Source organism: Suncus etruscus, chromosome X, assembly GCF_024139225.1.
Source record: "Suncus etruscus isolate mSunEtr1 chromosome X, mSunEtr1.pri.cur, whole genome shotgun sequence".
NCBI lineage: Eukaryota > Metazoa > Chordata > Mammalia > Eulipotyphla > Soricidae > Suncus > Suncus etruscus.
Genome location: NC_064868.1, coordinates 59,515,528 through 59,532,845, shown reverse-complemented (window position 1 = coordinate 59,532,845; position 17,318 = coordinate 59,515,528).

The following is a 17,318-nucleotide window of genomic DNA, read 5'->3' as shown; positions in this document are numbered from 1 at the left end:
TCTCTTATTTCTTGGAGCAGTGTTTTATAGTTTTCTTTCTCTATGTCCATCACATCTTTAGTCAAGTTGACTCCAAGATATTTGAGTTTGAGTGGCACTAATGTGAATGGTGTTGTTTTCTTAATGTCCATTTCTTCCCTATCATTATTGGTGTATAAAAAGGCCATTTAGTTTTGTTTGTTAATTTTGCAGCACTAGTGTTGTACAGAATGCTTCACAGGAGTGGACCTGCCTCAGGTTATATAGAAGTAACTGCCAGTGTGTGGTTTTCCACTCCCTGACTGCATGAAGCAGCCCCCTATGGAAAACCTTCCAGAAGCAAAGCTCTTGATATCAGAGAGGAGGAAACTGACAGATGACAAATGGACCCCAACTTGAAGCTGAATATATACTGGGAGAAAAATGCCTCATTATGCTCTGGCTTGAGAAAATTGAGCAGCTAAATGAACAGTGTCCCAGGCAGCTACTTGACAACCCAAGAGACATCATTTACATAGTTGTATTCTTCTATTTTAAGTATAATCTTTTTCACTTCTTAATTTGAAAGGCAATATGCATACCTAGTTCTTGAAAGGTCCTTTAATAAGAGCTGAAGGCAGTACATGAAAGGTCTGCTCCTTGAGTCTCATTCTGCCAGTACCTACATGCATATGACTGAAGTGGGGTTTTTGTTTTGTTTTGTTTTGTTTTGAGACAAGGAGAACCAAGAAAGTAGTGGATGTCAGCCATCACCCATTATCTCTTTTTCCCCAAATAGTGTTTCTTACAGAAGTGCTTTTATTCTCTCACAGGCAGGGGCCTGGTGCCTCCTCCTCTCAGGACAGGGCCTTGTCCAGAACTTCACAGATTCTAGACATTTTCACCTTTATTCACATGGCACTCTCACTTTTATTCACTTGACCCAAAGCATTTCTGATAAGCGAAAATGAACACATACACCTTATAAAAGTAAATTTTGTAGGTTTTAGAGGAATTTTTATATTGCTTTCAAAAAAGGCTGGACAAGCCTGGATTCCCACCAGCAGTGAATGAGAGTGCCATTTCCTCTGCATCCTGGTAAGCATTGGTAGTTCGTGTGTGTGTGTGTGTGTGTGTGTGTGTGTGTGCGAGCGCGCACGTGTGTGTGTGATTGATGTTTGCTAGTCTCTGTGGTTTGAGATGTTCTTGTGATTTGCATCTCCTAATTGAATATTAGTGATGATAAACATTTCTCATGTGACTTTTGACCATCTGTATTTCATCTTTGAGAAAATGAATGTTCATTTATTATCCCCGTTTTTTATGAGGTTAGACTTTTTCTTGATAAGATCAATCAGAGACTTGTATATCTTGGATTTTCTTGTATTTTTAATACATTTACTTAATCACCATGATTACAAACATGGTTGTAGTTAAATTTAAGTCATAAAAAGGAAAACCCCCTTCATGAGTGCAACATTTCTACCACTAGTGCTCCCATATCTCTACTTCCCCACTCCCTACCTGTACTCAAAACAGGCATTCTACCTTTTCTCACTCATTGACATTGTCAAGATAGTTGTTGTGTAGTTAATTCTGTAACCAAACTCACCAAACTTTGTGATGAGTGGGTTCTTCCAGCCTTCATCTCTATTCTCTCTGGGCTCATGGATTGAAAGGACTAACATTATTAAAATGGCAGTACTCCCCATATCACTGTACAGACTTAATGCAATCCCTCTAAGTATACCCATGACATTCTTAACGAAGTTGATCAAACACTCCTGAAATTCATTTGGAGCAATCAACACCCTCAAAGAGCTAGAGCAAGCCTTGGGAAAAGGAATATAAGAGGAATCACTTTCCCTAACTTGAAACTGTATTTCAAAGTTATACTCATTAAAACATCATGGTACTGGAATAAAGACAGACCCTCAGATGAGTGAAATAGACTATAGTACTTAGAGAATATTCCATAGACATACAATAATTAATTTTTATAAGGATGTAATAAATGCAAAATGGAGCAAGGAAAGTATCTTCAACAAGTGGTGTTAGGGCAACTGGTCAGACACTTTGAAAATATGAATTAAGGTGGCAGACTACAAAATTAACACACAGAAATCAATGGCCTTTTTATACACCAATAATGATAGGGAAGAGAAGGTAGTCAAGAAGGCAATCCCATTCACAATAGTGCCACACAAACTGAAATATTTTGGAGTCAAGTTGACCAATGACATGAAGGACCTATAAAAAGAAAACTATAAAGCCCTGCTCCAAGAAATAAGAGAGGACACACGGAAATAGAAACACATACCCTGCTCATGGATTGGCAGGATTAACATAATTAAAATGGCAATACTCCCCAAAGCATTGTACAGATATAATGCAATCCCCTTAAAAATACTCATGACATTCTTCAAATAAGTGGATCAAAAACATATGAAGTTCATCTGGAACAATAAACACCCACCCTCGAATAGCTAAAGCACTCCTAGGGAAAAGGAAAATGGGAGGCATTACTTTCCCCAACTTTAAACTGTACTACAAAGCAATAGTTATCAAAACAGCATGGTATTGGAATAAAGACAGACCCTCAGATCAGTGGAATAGGCTTGAGTTCTCAGACATTGTCCCCCAGATATATAATTACCTAATTTTCGACAAAGGAGCAAGAAATCCTAAGTGGAGAAGGGAAAACGTCTTCAACAGGTGGTGCTGGCAGAACTAGTTAGCCATTTGCAAAAAAGCGAACATAGACCCCCAGTAAACATCATGCAAGAAGGTAAAATCCAAATGGATTAAAGACCTTGATATCAGACCTGATTCCATAAGGTATATAGAACAACACGTCAGTAAAACACTCCATGACATTGAGAGTAAAGGCATCTTCAAGGAGGAAACTGCACTATCTAAACAAGTGGAAGCAGAGATCAACAGATGAAAATACATTAAACTGAGAAGCTTCTGCACCTCAAGAGAAATAGTGCCCAGGATACAAGAGCCACCCACAGAGTGGGAGAAACTATTCACCCAACACCCATCAGATAATGGGTTAATATCCAAAATATACAGGGCACTGACAGAACTTTACAAGAATAAAACATCTAATCCCATCAAAAATGGGGAGAAGAAATGAACAGACGCTTTGAAAAAAAGAAATACAAATGGCCAAAAGGCACATGAAAAAATGCTCCTCGTCACTAACCATCAGGGAGATGCAAATCAAAACAATGATGAGATACCATCTCACACCACAGAGATTGGCACACATCAAAAAGAATGAGAACAATCAGTGCTGGCAGGGATGTGGAGAGAAAGGAACTCTTATCCACTGCTGGTGGGAATGCCATCTAGTCCAACCTCTATGGAAAGCGATATTGAGGTTACTCCAAAACTGGAAATTGAGCTCCCATTTGACCCAGCTATTCTACTCCTAGGGATGTACCCTAAGAACACAAGAACACAATACAAAAACCCCTTCCTCACACCTATATTTATTGCCGCACTATTTACAATAGCCAGGCTCTGGAAACAACCAAGATGCCCTTCAACAGACGAATGGCTAAAGAAACTGTGGTACTTATACACAATGGAATGTGCAGCCATCAGGATAGATGAAGTCATAACATTTTCCTATATATGGATGTACATGGAATCTATCATGCTAAATAAAATAATTCAGAGGGAGAGAGAGATGCAGGATAGTCTCACTCATCTATGGGTTTTAAGAAAAATAAAAGTCATTTTTGCAACAATCCTCAGAGACAATGAGAGGAGGGCTGGAAATTCCAGCTCACTTCATGAAGCTCACCACAAAGAGCGGTGAGTGTAGTTATAGAAATAACTACACAGAGAACTACCATAATCATGTGAATGAAAGAGGGAACTGGAAATCCTGTCTAGAGTACAGGTGGGGTGGGGTGGGATGGAGGAAGATTTTGGACATTGTTGGTGGGAATGTTGCACTGGTGAAGGGGGTATTCTTTACATGACTGAAACCTAATCACAATCATATATGTAATCAAGATCTTTAAATAAAGAAAAAAGTTTCAAAAAAATAAAGTCAACCTTTAAATATAAAAAAAATCAAATATATAACAAAAAAGATCTTGATCTAACAATATTCAAAGGTCAAATGCAAAGGAATTAAAGACCTTGATATCTGACTGAAACCATAGGTATAAATATAAACATGTTGGTAAAGAACTCCAAGACATTGAGTTTAAAGGCATCTTCAAGGAGGAAACAGCAATCTCCAAACAAGTGGAAGCAGAGATAAACAGATGTTTTTATATTAAGCTGGGAAGCTTCTGTACCTCAAAGGAAATATTCCTTTTTTTCCCTTTTTTTATTGTAAGAATTTATTCAAGACACAAAATTGATTAACATATTGAGGTGAACTAGCATAACATAATATAGTAATATATAATATAATTAAATAATATAATAATACATGTAAGTCCAAGAACATTTCTGATTAAAACATAATTTTTTGATCATAATGGCTTATGTATCTTTCACAGTAGTATTTTAGGTACATATTAACATTGAATCAGGGGACTACCCATCACCAAATATGTCCTTCTCCCATCCCAGTTCCCTTTCTGCAACCCATATCCCCCAACATCACCCCCTCTGGGCTGCTAGAGTAGGTGGTCCCTTTTTGTCTAGCTTACTATTAGTAATCATATATCTGTTTGTTCCTGTTACCCTCCGTTGTTTTCCCCTCTATTTAAGAGGTGGAGCTAGATAAATCGAGTTATGTAGTTTTGTTTGAAGGAAAGGAAAGAAATAGATTAGGGCACAAAATAAGAAAAGAAAAGAAAAGAAAAGAAATCAAATACACTGAAAATGGGCAGAGTCCTTCTAGAGACTTTCAACCTGAGTTTGAGAGAGGTTGTAAAAAAGGTAATTGAGGGTCCGGCAAGGTGGCGCTAGAGGTAAGGTGTCTGCCTTGCAAGCACTAGCCAAGGAAAGATCGTGACCGTGGTTCGATCCCCGGGCATCCTATATAGTCCCCCCAAGCCAGGGGCAATTTCTGAGCACTTAGCCAGGAGTAACCCCTGAGTATCAGACTGGTGTGGCCCGAAAAACCAACAAAAAAAGGTAATTGAAACACCACAACAATACAGAAAGAAATATCAAATTAAATATCCAGTGAGCACTATAGCAATAAAGACAAGCACCACAAGTCTCGGTTCTGAAATCAAATAATGCTGGAATGAGAAAAGAAAAAGATAAGATAAAATAAAATAAAATAATATTGGAGACATCAACTTCAATCTCTACACCAAAATAAAGATGTCCAAAAAATAGATCAATCAATAAATAAATATGTAGTAAAATGATTGTTTTGTGCTTTTTTTCCCTTTTCTTTTTTCTCCTATATAGGCACAGTAACTATTCGGGATATTGTAGAGGGAATTCCCTTGGCCTAGGAGATACAGGGTTTCTCCACCCCTGAAGTATACTGTCATGGGATTAACTATAGACTCCTTGCATGATCATTTACTCTCCCCTTGGTGCTTTTGTGGTGTATGGAATGCTACTGCTTCGTCTTAGATGGTACCATCAGACCTCTGTATCTAGAGATCTTGCTGACTGTGCAGCTCAAGGAAGGGAGCTTATGATGAAGTCTTTCTTCAGTTATGCTTCTTCAGTGTCGTTTTAATCCATCTTCTGTAGTTGGTGGTCTTGGTCGTTATGTTGCTCCTAAGATGGAGCCTGGGATAAGATCTTTTGTTATGTTTCCAGAAGACCTGTTCAGTTACAGTTGTCTCAGTCAGACCTCTGGAATTGGAGATCTTGTTTGTTGAGCCAATCGTAGACCAAAAGTTATGCTAGAGCTTTTTGTTTCTGTTGTTGTTGTTGGTCCCTGGATGTGTATTATCCAGTCCTGGTTGTAACAACCAGTCGTCTGTATATAGCAATCTTGGCTTTTGCACAGATCAAAGGGTGACATGTATTCTGATTTTGTCTTATTGTTAGCTGATGAGGAAGGACAACTTGCTCTTAGAGCAATTTGTTCCCATTTCCTCATTGTCAGGTTATCAATTTAGAACTGGCACATGGTGGTATCAGAGCAGTATTTGGAGGGGGTTTGGTTCCTGGAGCTGTTGTGAAGAACTCTGTCGTTTCTATGTCTTGAATCCAGGAGTCAAAGCTGGACGGTCGGTGTCTAGTTCCATGGAGCCTATGTTGTTTCCACATGACATACGTTCAAGGTGGGAGATGTTTCTGTGTTGTAAACAAGTACGAGTTCTTATCCCTAGTAAATAAGAGCTTATTTTACACGTACGATTTCCCTTTTTTTTAGTATGTCTTTACAGGAGGAAGTGGTGCTACATTATATTGCTGATGGATTTGGGGGTGGAGAGAAAAGTAAACAGACACCCGAAAAATACTAAGAATATATATGCTCACACATATCTAAAGGAATAAAAGTTTCTTTAAAAAAAAGATTAAATAAAAGACGTAATTATAAAAAAAAGACGTAATTAAAGAAATAAAGTGAGGCCTGGAGAGATAGCATGGGGACAAGGCGTCTCTTCTTCCTGTAAAAGGATGGTGGCTCAGATTCCGGCATCCCCCATGGTTCCCCGTGTCCACCCAGAGCGTTCTCCAAGCATAGAGCCAGGAGCACCCTCCGAGTGCTGCCAGGAGTGACCCAAAAGAAGCAAAAACAAATCAAATCAAATATCAAAAACTACATCAAAGCAATACAAAACAAACAAGCAAAAGAAACTAACAAGAATAAAAAAGAAAATAAAAAATAACACAAAACAAAGAAAAAGGGAGAAAGTGATACCGGAGATCACTTTACATTTGGGGAGAAACAGGATAAGAGGTTATATATGTCTATATTTATGATGAAATTATAGGCCTCCCCATTGTCTTTTGAGATTTCCTTGTGAGGTGTGGGGTCCAGGCAGGGAGGTCTTGTGTAGAGTTCTTGCAGTGGGGGTCCTTTGGAGCTAGTTCTGATATCAAGCCACAGTCCACATTAGGGAGAGGTGATTAGGAGGGCCACACTGCTTGGGTAAGTCGGGGCATTGGTTGTATTTTCTTGCCGGGAACTAGGTGAGAGTTTGAGTGGGTGTCTCTTGACTTGTGTAGTGGGTACTGGCTTGTTGGGGGTAGGAAGTCGGTCTTGATGCCTACTAGATTAAGAACTGAGGTTGAAGAGTCATAGTGTGGTGGGGATATCGGGGGTGGGATTAAGGGGTGAAGAAATAGTCGGATTTCTGGAGGAGGGAGAGGGAATAGTATATGGGAGGGGTTATATAGGGTATAGGTATGGGTTGTTTGTGGTTTAGGTTTGTCCCTTAAGGAGGGTTCCTATCTCTATGTGCTCCTGTGCACATATAAACATATAGAACATATTAGGTGTATATTAATGTAGAGAGGTGTGGAGGGCAAGAGGTGCAATGAGTACTAAGTATAGTACATGTAAGGAAAGGAAACTAATAGATCAACTTTTGGGTATGTATAGGTTTTGTATCTCGAGTACTGACCATTGTGTTAGTGAGGTCTATCTATATAGGTGTTTACCCTTTTCAGTTTTGTTCACAGCATCCTATATGTCAGCTTCTCTTTCCTATAGAGGAGGTAACCTTGTGGATTTTATTTGACATAGATTGAATTTATGATAGTGAGGAAGAGAAGGTGGAAGAAGAGAGAGACAAGAAGAGAGAATAGGAAAAACAAAACAAAACAAACCAACAGACACCACCAACAACAAAAATACAAAGAAATGAGAAGAGAGGGTATAAGATCAGGGGCATGTTAGTTTGGTTGAATGTGTTCATTGCTTAGGCCCTGTGGTAAAAATCTATAGGTTTCGGTTCTTGCTTCCTGATCTGGCTGGTCATGTGCTTCAGGTCCTATACGAAGGCATAATCTAGAGATAAAGGGTATTTTAAAGAGTTTTATCCGGCCATTTTCATGACTCAAGCAGAGAATGGTGCCTCGTGTGACTGAGTACAGAGGTACCACCATAGGATGTTCACACTTTGTATCCAGGAACCCCTATGAACAGAAAAACTGAGAGGTTATTTTAAATGTGGTAAGGTTAAGGCATTCAAATATAATGTTTCGAAGTGTTTCCTTTGGACTCAGTAATTTCCCGGTCATAATCTTTACCTGTAATCCTGTATTAGATCCCTAGTAAATTATTATGGGCCTTTGTAGTTAAAACTGTAATTACATACCTGTTCTCTCTACGCTGTTGTTTCTGTTGTTGCTGGTTTCTTTATAATATAATGTGTAGTCGGGCTCTGTGTTGTTTCTCTCCCCTTTGTTTTGGGCTCTACTCCCCAGTATATGGTGATTATTACAGTGTTTGAGGTTTCTATCCTGTTTCACCCTGTTATTTAATCATGGGGTATTGGTTGTATATCTGGTGCATATTCTAGGTATGTCAGAATAGTGCTATCATTCTGTGTTTATCTTTTGCCTTCTGGCTTGCTCCGTTTAAATAATATGTTCTAGGTCCATCTGTCTCTGATCACTTTCTCGAGGTTGAATGGAATTTGGTCGATATAAGAATGGCTGTCCCTGCTCTTTTTTGTTTTTCATTGGCTTGAAAGTTTGATTTCCATCCTTTTATTCTAAGCCTATGCCTATCCTGTACTTGTAGGTGTGTTTCTTGCAGGCAGTAGAAGTCTGGTTTATGTTTTTTAATCCAGTTCTCTACTATGTGTCTTTTAATGGGAGAGTTTAGTCCGTTAACATTTAGGGAGATTATTGACAGAGAGGGCTGTTGTGCAGTTGTGTTGTGTAGGCTGGTTGATGTTACAATCAGGGGTTTGGATTGTGTAGTTCATCTCTGAGTAGGTCATTTAGGATCGGTTTTGTTTACACAATTACTGCAAGTTCATTTTTGTTTGAGAATGGTTTTAGGCTACCATCCCATATGAATGACAGTTTTGCTGTGTATTGTACCCTAGGGTGGAAATTTCATTCAGTTGTTTAAATTTTTTATTCCACTGTCTTCTTGCTTGAATTGTTTCAAATGGGGCGATCTGGTTTGATTCTTATGTCCCTTACTTTATACTTGAGGTTCCTTTTTCCCTTATTGCTTTAAGGAGTTCATCTTTCTCTTTTTTTTGCCATTTGGATTATTATATGTCTTGGTGTTGGTTTATTAGGGTCTATCTTATTAGGAACTTTTTTCACTTCCTGTATTTGCACAGAGTCCTCTTTCCAAGGGGTGGGAAAGTTTTCTGCTAGTATTTCCCTAACTACTTGTTCTTTCCCTTTCCCTGTTTCCTCCCCTTCTGGTATACCTACAATTCTTAGATTATTTCTTTTGTCTTTGTTCATTAAGTAGTGGACTTTTCCTTCCAGTGCCTTGCCTCTTAATTCCTTGTTGGTTTCTTGGTTATTTTTGGTTTGCAGTTTTCCTTCAAGTACTACTATGTGCTTCTCCATCTCTGTGATTCTGCTTGTCTGGCTTTTTACGGTGTCTGTTAATTCCTTTAATTGCTTTTGTATGGAGTCTCTCATATTCTGTATCAGATCTTCTTTAATTTGGCTAATTTGTTCCTCCATGGATTTCTTGTACTCGGTGGCTAGCGATTCTCTCATTTCCTGACCATGGCTTGCAATTCCTTTCTCATGGCTGCTTTTAAATTTTCATCTCTTGGATCTGTCCGTTTTGGTGGACTTGGGAACTTAGTAGGAGTTCTCTCTGTATCTCCAGCTTTTAGGGTCCTTCTCAGTTTACCCATGTTTTTATGCATTTATTGGTGTGGCTTGGAGAGCGGTGCCTTCCGATTTCGGCCTGCTTTTGCTTCCTGAGATGTGGGGCTTGGTACCTTCTCTGGATTGCAGATCTGGGTAGGACTGTTGGGTGGGCTGCCTGAAGTTTGGCCTCTAGCATGCCCTCTAGTGGAAGCCTGGTTAGTGGCCCCCCCTCTTACTGCTAGCCAGTGCAGTACCGCTCCTGGCCACCATGTGGGGGGCGCTGATGAGCCTGGATTCTTTGCCCTCCTCCCCTACCTGGAAGTCAGCAGAGCTCCGCCTCCTCCAGGCCTCTGTCGGAATACCCTCTTATCTATGGTTCTTAGCTCATCTCAGTTGGGGGCACTAGAGACCTCTGAGATGTAGTCAGGGGCGGGGCAGAGGCAGCAGAAAGTCCTCTGGTGAATGCCGCCCCAGGAAACCTCACAGCCGTGACGGGGGAAGGGCAGAGGCAAAGGAAGGTCTCCTACCTGGTGCTGCCCTGGGAAACCTCACAGATGTGTCTGGTGGTAGGAGGCGGAGGGTCTCCCACCTGGTGCCACCTCTGAAAACCTGACAGATGTGATAGGAGAGAGGAGCGGAGGCAAAGGAAGATCCCCCACCTGGTGCCACCACAAGAAATCTCACAGACGCGTCTGGTGGTATGAGGTGGAGGGTCTCCCACCTGGTGCTGCCTCTGGAAACCTCACAGATGCAATGGGGGAGAGGGGCGGAGCAAAGGAAGGTCTCCCACCTGGTGCCGCCTCTGGAAACCTCACAGATGCAATGGGGGGAGGGGCGGAGGCAAAGAAATGTCTCCCACCTGGTGCTGCCTCTGGAAACCTCACAGACATGACTGGGGTGGGCAAGGCAAGGGAAGGTCTCCCACCTGGTGCCGCCTCTGGAAACCTCACAGACTTGACAGGGGAGAGGGGTGGAAGCCGGAAATATTTCTTAGTATACAAAAGCCATCCACAGAATGGGAGAGACTATTCACCCAATAGCCATCAGATAAGTGGTTTATATTGAAGATATACAAAGTACTGACAGACCTTTACATGAAAAAACATCTAACCCCATAAAATTGGGGTAAAGAAATGAACAGATGCTTCCTCCAAGAAGAAACACAAATGGTCAAAAGGCAGATAAAAAAAAGGTCCCACATCAATAATCTTCAAGAAGATGCAAACCAAAACAACAATGATGTACCATCTCACACCACAGAGACTGGCAAGCATCACAAAGAACAAGAACAATCAGTGTTAGCAAGGATGTGGCAGAAAGGGTCTCATTCACTGCTGGTGGGAAAGCCATCCAGTCTAGCCTTTATGGAAAACAATATGGAGATTCCTCAAAAAACTGGAAATTGAGCTCCCATTTGATCCAGCTATACCACTCCTAGGGATATAACCTAGGAACACAGAAATGAAATACAAAAATCCTTCCTCTAACCTATATTCATTGCAGTGCTATTTATAATAGTCATAATCTGGAAACAACCAAGATGCCCTTCAGCAAATGAATGGCTAAAGAAACTGTGGTACAAATACATAATGGATATTATGCAGCCATCAGGAGAGATGAAGTCATGAAATTTCCCTGGATGATATATATCACTGAGAGATACACAAAGAATTGTTTCATTTATTTATGTATTTTAAGAAAAATAAAAGACATTATTGAAAGTATTTTCAGAGATGAAGGCCGGAAAAACCATCTCATGATATGAAACTCACTACAAAATGATGATTGCAGTTAGAGAAATAAATATACTAAGAACTATCATAACAATGTCAATGAGTGAGGGAAGACAAAAGCCTATCTAGATTACAGAAGGGGGCCCTAGAGAGATGGGGGTATTGGTGATGGGAGTGTTGCACTTGTGAAGGGGATGTTTTTTATGACTGAAACCCAGCTACAATCATGTTTGTAATCATTGTGTTTAAATAAAGGTATTATTTTTTAAAAAAGAGAATACCATATAATAAATACAAATTCTGTCTTTGTTCCAGTACGATGCTGTTATAATAATTTCCATATAACCCAGATATACAACTCCTAGGGATATACCCCAGGAACACAAATACACAGTACAGCAATACACTCTTCATTCCTATGTTCAACATAGCGCTAATTACAATAGCCAGAATCTGGCAAGAAGTCAGGTGCCTGAAAGCAGACGTATGGCCAAAGAAACTGTGGTACATCTACACAATGGGATATTTTGAAATCATTAGGAAAAATTAAGTTATGAAATCTGCCTAAATTTGGATGAACATGGAAATTCTTATACTGAGTGAGAGGAAGAGACAGAATAATTTCACTCTTTTGTAAGATAGAAGAAAAACAAGAAATAATATTGTAATAATATCCAGAGACAAAGATCAGGATGCCCAGTCCTGGGTATAAAGCTCAACACAAAGAGCAGAGAGTCTAGCTGGGTATACAAGGGTCTACTTGGGACAATGGTAGAAGGAACTGATTGCTCTGGACAGGAACTCGGCACTGAAGAGAAGAAACTAAAAGGTAATGCACCCATCCATTAACAACAGTGCAAACCACGGTGCCAAAAATGAAAGGGGGAGAGAGAGTGAGAGAGAAGCAATTTGCCTGCCTGATAGCAAAGCAGAGATTGGAGTGTAGTGCATGGGCTTGAAACAGATGACATCGGTGGCAATGATGGGAAGAGTGCATTGGTGAAGGATGTTGTACATTGTTTGACTGAACTCAACAATGAATAAATTTGTAACTATGGTGCTTAAATAAAGTAATTAAAAATAAATGTAAGCTTTGTTGTAAACTTTTCAAAGGGCTTTTATAATTATGCTTTTGAAATTAATGTCCTGTGAGTGAGTAACTTTATTTTCAACTGGCCACATTTCTTTTTTTTTTTTTTTTGTAGGCATGCTTGGCAAGGAGGGGGCTTAGCCCGCCCTCTCCTCCTGCTGTGTGGTTGCTATACCCATGATTTTTCTTTTTTATTTAAACATCTTCATTACAAATATGATTGTAATTAGGTTTCAGTCATGTAAAGAACACCCCCCTTCACCAGTGAAACATTCCCACTACCAATGCCCCAAATCTCCCTCCATCCCAATCCACCCCCACCTGTACTCTAAACAGTCTTTCCAGTTCCCTCATTCATTCACATGATTATGGTAGTTCTCAGTGTAGTTATTTCTATAACTCACTCACCACTCTTTGTGGTGATCTTCATGAAGTGAGCTGGAAGTTCCAGACCTCCTCTCATTGTCTCAGGATTGTTGCAAAGATGACTTTTATTTTTCTTAAAACCCATTGATGAGTGAGACTGTTCTGTGTTTCTCTCTACCTCTGACTTATTACACTTAGCATGATATATTCCATGTACATCCATGTATAGGAAAATTTCATGACTTCGTCTCTCCTGATGGCTTCATAATATTCCATTGTGTATATGTACCATGCTTTCTTTAGCCATTCGTTTGTTGAAGGGCATCTTGGTTGTTTCCAGAGCCTGGCTATTTTGAATAGTGCTGCAATAAATATAGGTGTGAGGAAGGGGTTTTTGTACTGTATTCTTGTGTTCTTAGGGTATATCCCTAGGAGTGGAATAGCTGTGTCGAATGGGAGCTCAATTTCCAGATTTTGGAGGAATCTCATATCGCTTTCCATAGAGGTTGGACTAGATGACATTCCCACCAGCAGTGGATAAGAGTTCCTTTCTCTCCACATCCCTGCCAGCACTGATTGCTCTCATTCTTTGTGATGTGTGCCAATCTCTGTGGTGTGAGATGATATCTAATCATTGTTTTGATTTGCATCTCCCTGATGATCAGTGATGAGGAGCATTTTTTCATGTGCCTTTTTGGCCACAATTTCTTAATAGTCATCATGGTATGTGAGGAAATCTAACCAACAAATTGTTTTAAAATATAACAAAATTTTAGGAATACTAAATTAAACAAAGATGAAGTCAGTATTTTATTGTGTAAATACATAACAAAACATTTATTAATTCAAATTATGATGTTTTTGTATTACATACTCAACTAATTTTGTTGGGTCTCACATACCTTCATAGGGCCCTAGAAATCTTGGAAGCCTTAGGTATGGTGTCCATAGAGGCAGACTTCAGGGGTCTTCCTGCATCCTCTAGACAGAAAGAGACAAAGAATTTTGCAATTGTTTTTAAAACGGGCTATGAGAGCAGAGGGAATGTGTTTGTGTCCAGACCTTTCTCACACATTAACTCATGGAATCCTCACCCTCAGGGAGTATTCTACTTGATTTTGTAGATAAGAACACTAACTCAGAATTTAGAAGGTACTTGCTCAGAGTCACATAGCTAGTGTGGAGGCAAATAAAGGATTTAATCATTGATCCTTTAGCTTCCAAGGCTATTTCCGCAGCGCTAATGGGTTAGATATATAAAGACAGTTTGGAATAACAGGGGAAAATACATGATAATATATGCATTAGATATCTTACTCTTACAATTATCAAAATGTTAACTCCCTGAAGGAATCTGCAATTAAAAATACTCAAAAGCTATGCATTCTCTCACTTTCTAAGTGGGTAAATTTATTAAGTGCTTGGTGCCTTATTTTGTAAAATGGGGCTGGTGGTACCTATCTGAGGATTGCTATGAAAAGTAATGATAAAACTACACAGTACTTAATACTCAGTAAATAATCACTCTGTTAGCACATTATTTTCTCTTCCTCCTTCTCCTTCAATTTTATCTATCCTAATTCTAGGAACCAAGCTATCTAATGTGTGAACTTCTAAAGAAGAGTCACTGGAATACAAAGAGGGCAGTGCTTAAGAAACTTGAGATTTTCCCTGGAATGGAACTGTGCTTGTACTTCAAGAGGAGAATTTGATCTCTGGGGTTGGGAGAGGCCTTTAACACCAACTGCCTGGCAGGCCTCAGGGACCCTGAAGATGAAAGGGGCCCCTTCATACACAAAGCTTCCTGAGCTATTTTTAATAAAAATAGCAACTGGCCCCCAGGCCCTCACAGTAACCCTGATAGAGGAAGGTAAAGGACTGAAAGAGGAGAGCCACATGGAACGTGGTCTATGAAACTTTGCTAGGCTTCCTAACACTGTACTGAGTCATAGTTATTATGATGGTGGAGGTGGATCTTCATTTCTTAAGCAGCCATATCATGCTGGTCAGGCCAGCTTATGATAGTTTCTTCTCTCTCTAGATCCAGAAAGTTGGAGACATTCACAAATTTCTAAGCCCAGCCACTCCACGTCCAACACTTCACATATATTCCTTTGCCTATTTTCAGCTGCTCTAAAGCATTAGTTCTGGATGAAGAGTCAGAGCCCAATTTGAAAGGACCCAAAGTTTTCAAGGTTGCAGAAGCTCAATGAAAGGAGACATGAGTGGCCCCAGACAGGTAAGCCAGTTGAAGGTAGACCTGGTACATAAACTGTTTGATTCTACTCTTTTTCTTTTCCACATCACCATGTCAAAACCTTGGTGGCTCTGGGAAAGTCCTAATACATCTAGCCTTCATATGTGTCTGTATTGGTGGGATTTTGGCTGAGAGAGAGGGCCTGCTTAAAAGAAGTATCCACAGAAACAAATGGAGGGCACCTAAGGACCCAGCACTATATGGTCAAGTGCATTTTGCATACACACATATACATGCTCATACACACTTACTTTGTGAACATTAGCTAGGTTAGGGATCACAATACTCTATGTGTTTTCCTATCCTCTTCAAAATCAAGGGATAGTTAAAGTGATTCTAATTACAGTCTGCATTCCTGATGTCTGATGGCTTTCCTTTTTTCAAATGGTCTTATCCTCCCTGAGAATTTGGCTCACTTGTTCCCTTCTGACTGACTTCCCAAATACATACCTCATTCCCACACCCCTATTTCCCCTCCTTCTTTACTGGATTGTTCAACTTGAGCTTGATTTTTGTGCTGTCTGGCTTGGCCAAGTGTCTCTTGCCTTTACTTGTATAGGAAAATATGATAATCAATACTGAGCTTAGTTTGTATGCATTATGTAAGTGAATAGTTTGTGTGTGCATTTTTATGAAAATTTGTTCATGCCACTATATGTGTCAAGTTTAACATTTTGTTTATATTCCCATTCTGTGAGGCTCTGTGAGCAGATGGGCATTTATTTGCATAAAAAATTGTAGTTCCGGGCCTGGAGAGATGGCACAGCGGGCGTTTGCCTTGCAAGCAGCAGATCCAGGACCAAAGGTGGTTGGTTCAAATCCCGGTGTCCCATATGGTTCCCCGTGCCTGCCAGGAGCTATTTCTGAGCAGACAGCCAGGAGTAACCCCTGAGCACTGCCGGGTGTGGCCCAAAAACCAAAAGAAAAAAAAATTGTAGTTCCATGTGGACCTGTGCTTGCAGACTTCACATTGATTGGAGTTTCTTTCACCAGTTCTCCTTCAGAAGAAACACTGCCACCTGCAGGTTATAAGAAAAACTCAACAGAGTTTCCCTAGTCATAGATTCTAGATTTATTCTTGGTCTCGCACACTCTAGATAACTGCAGATATTCATAAACTCACACCACCCAAGTCTTCTGAATTGATGGACATACTTTCTGCAGGTAAACTTAGTCTCTACTATGAAACTCATATCCCTGTTTACCTCAATAGCCATACTTTCCCTCAACTCACATCACTCACATTGCCAAATTTAGACCTACACTCATTTCTTCCAAACTCCCAAACCTAATTTACTCTATTTTGTGTTACTCACTATCAGCAACTATTATCATTATCCATAAAGTCAATATATTTTAGCATTTTTCCTTCATTCTTGTATCCAAAGTAACAACTTTCCTCAAATAAAACGCTATATTTTACAGCACACATAACTCTGAGCATAAAAAGGATTTGCCATTTTTGTCATAGCTGCTCCAAACTACTTACCATTCTTCTTTTCAAAACTGCTGTATCCTATACCCCACCTTTAATCTGTTAACTTTGGATCTCCTTTGTATTGAAATATAGTTGATAAGGATATCAATAAAGAGTGCATCACCTTCTTTTAACTTGATCCTGATAATATTCTTCAAAATGTTTTCACTGATACAGATGTAGCCACTGCTATGTTGGCTCCTCCATTTCTGAATTACCTCACCAACAACAATATGTTTTTTTTCCTAGTCCAATCTTTCAAATATGTCATTACATATATTCTTGGCCCAACCATCACTATTATTGGCATCATTTTCAAAATGGTAATTGTAACCATCCACCCTTTGAACTTTATCCCCAATATTTTTCATATTTTCTATAGTATACTGACTCTAGCAATGCTCTGTCCTGATTTAGGCCCCCAGTAACTTTTTCGTCTTTACATATTCCTCTAACATTTGTTTTACCTCTTTGCTCTCCTTCATCCCAAAACCTTTCAAATTATTTCTGTGCTAATTAGCTCTACCTCAGAGTTTGTTTTCAAAGTACAGCAATCTCCACTGAACTTAATGCATAGTAGAGATGGTGTAGATAACTCATTATCATCATTTCACCCTAACTTACCAAACTCAATGACTTGACTCACTTTTGTAGACCTCTCAAAAATATCTGCCATATTTGGCCACCCCATTCTAACACAGTGCTCCTGTGATTGCTAAATTTGCTCTCATTTCAATGACTCTT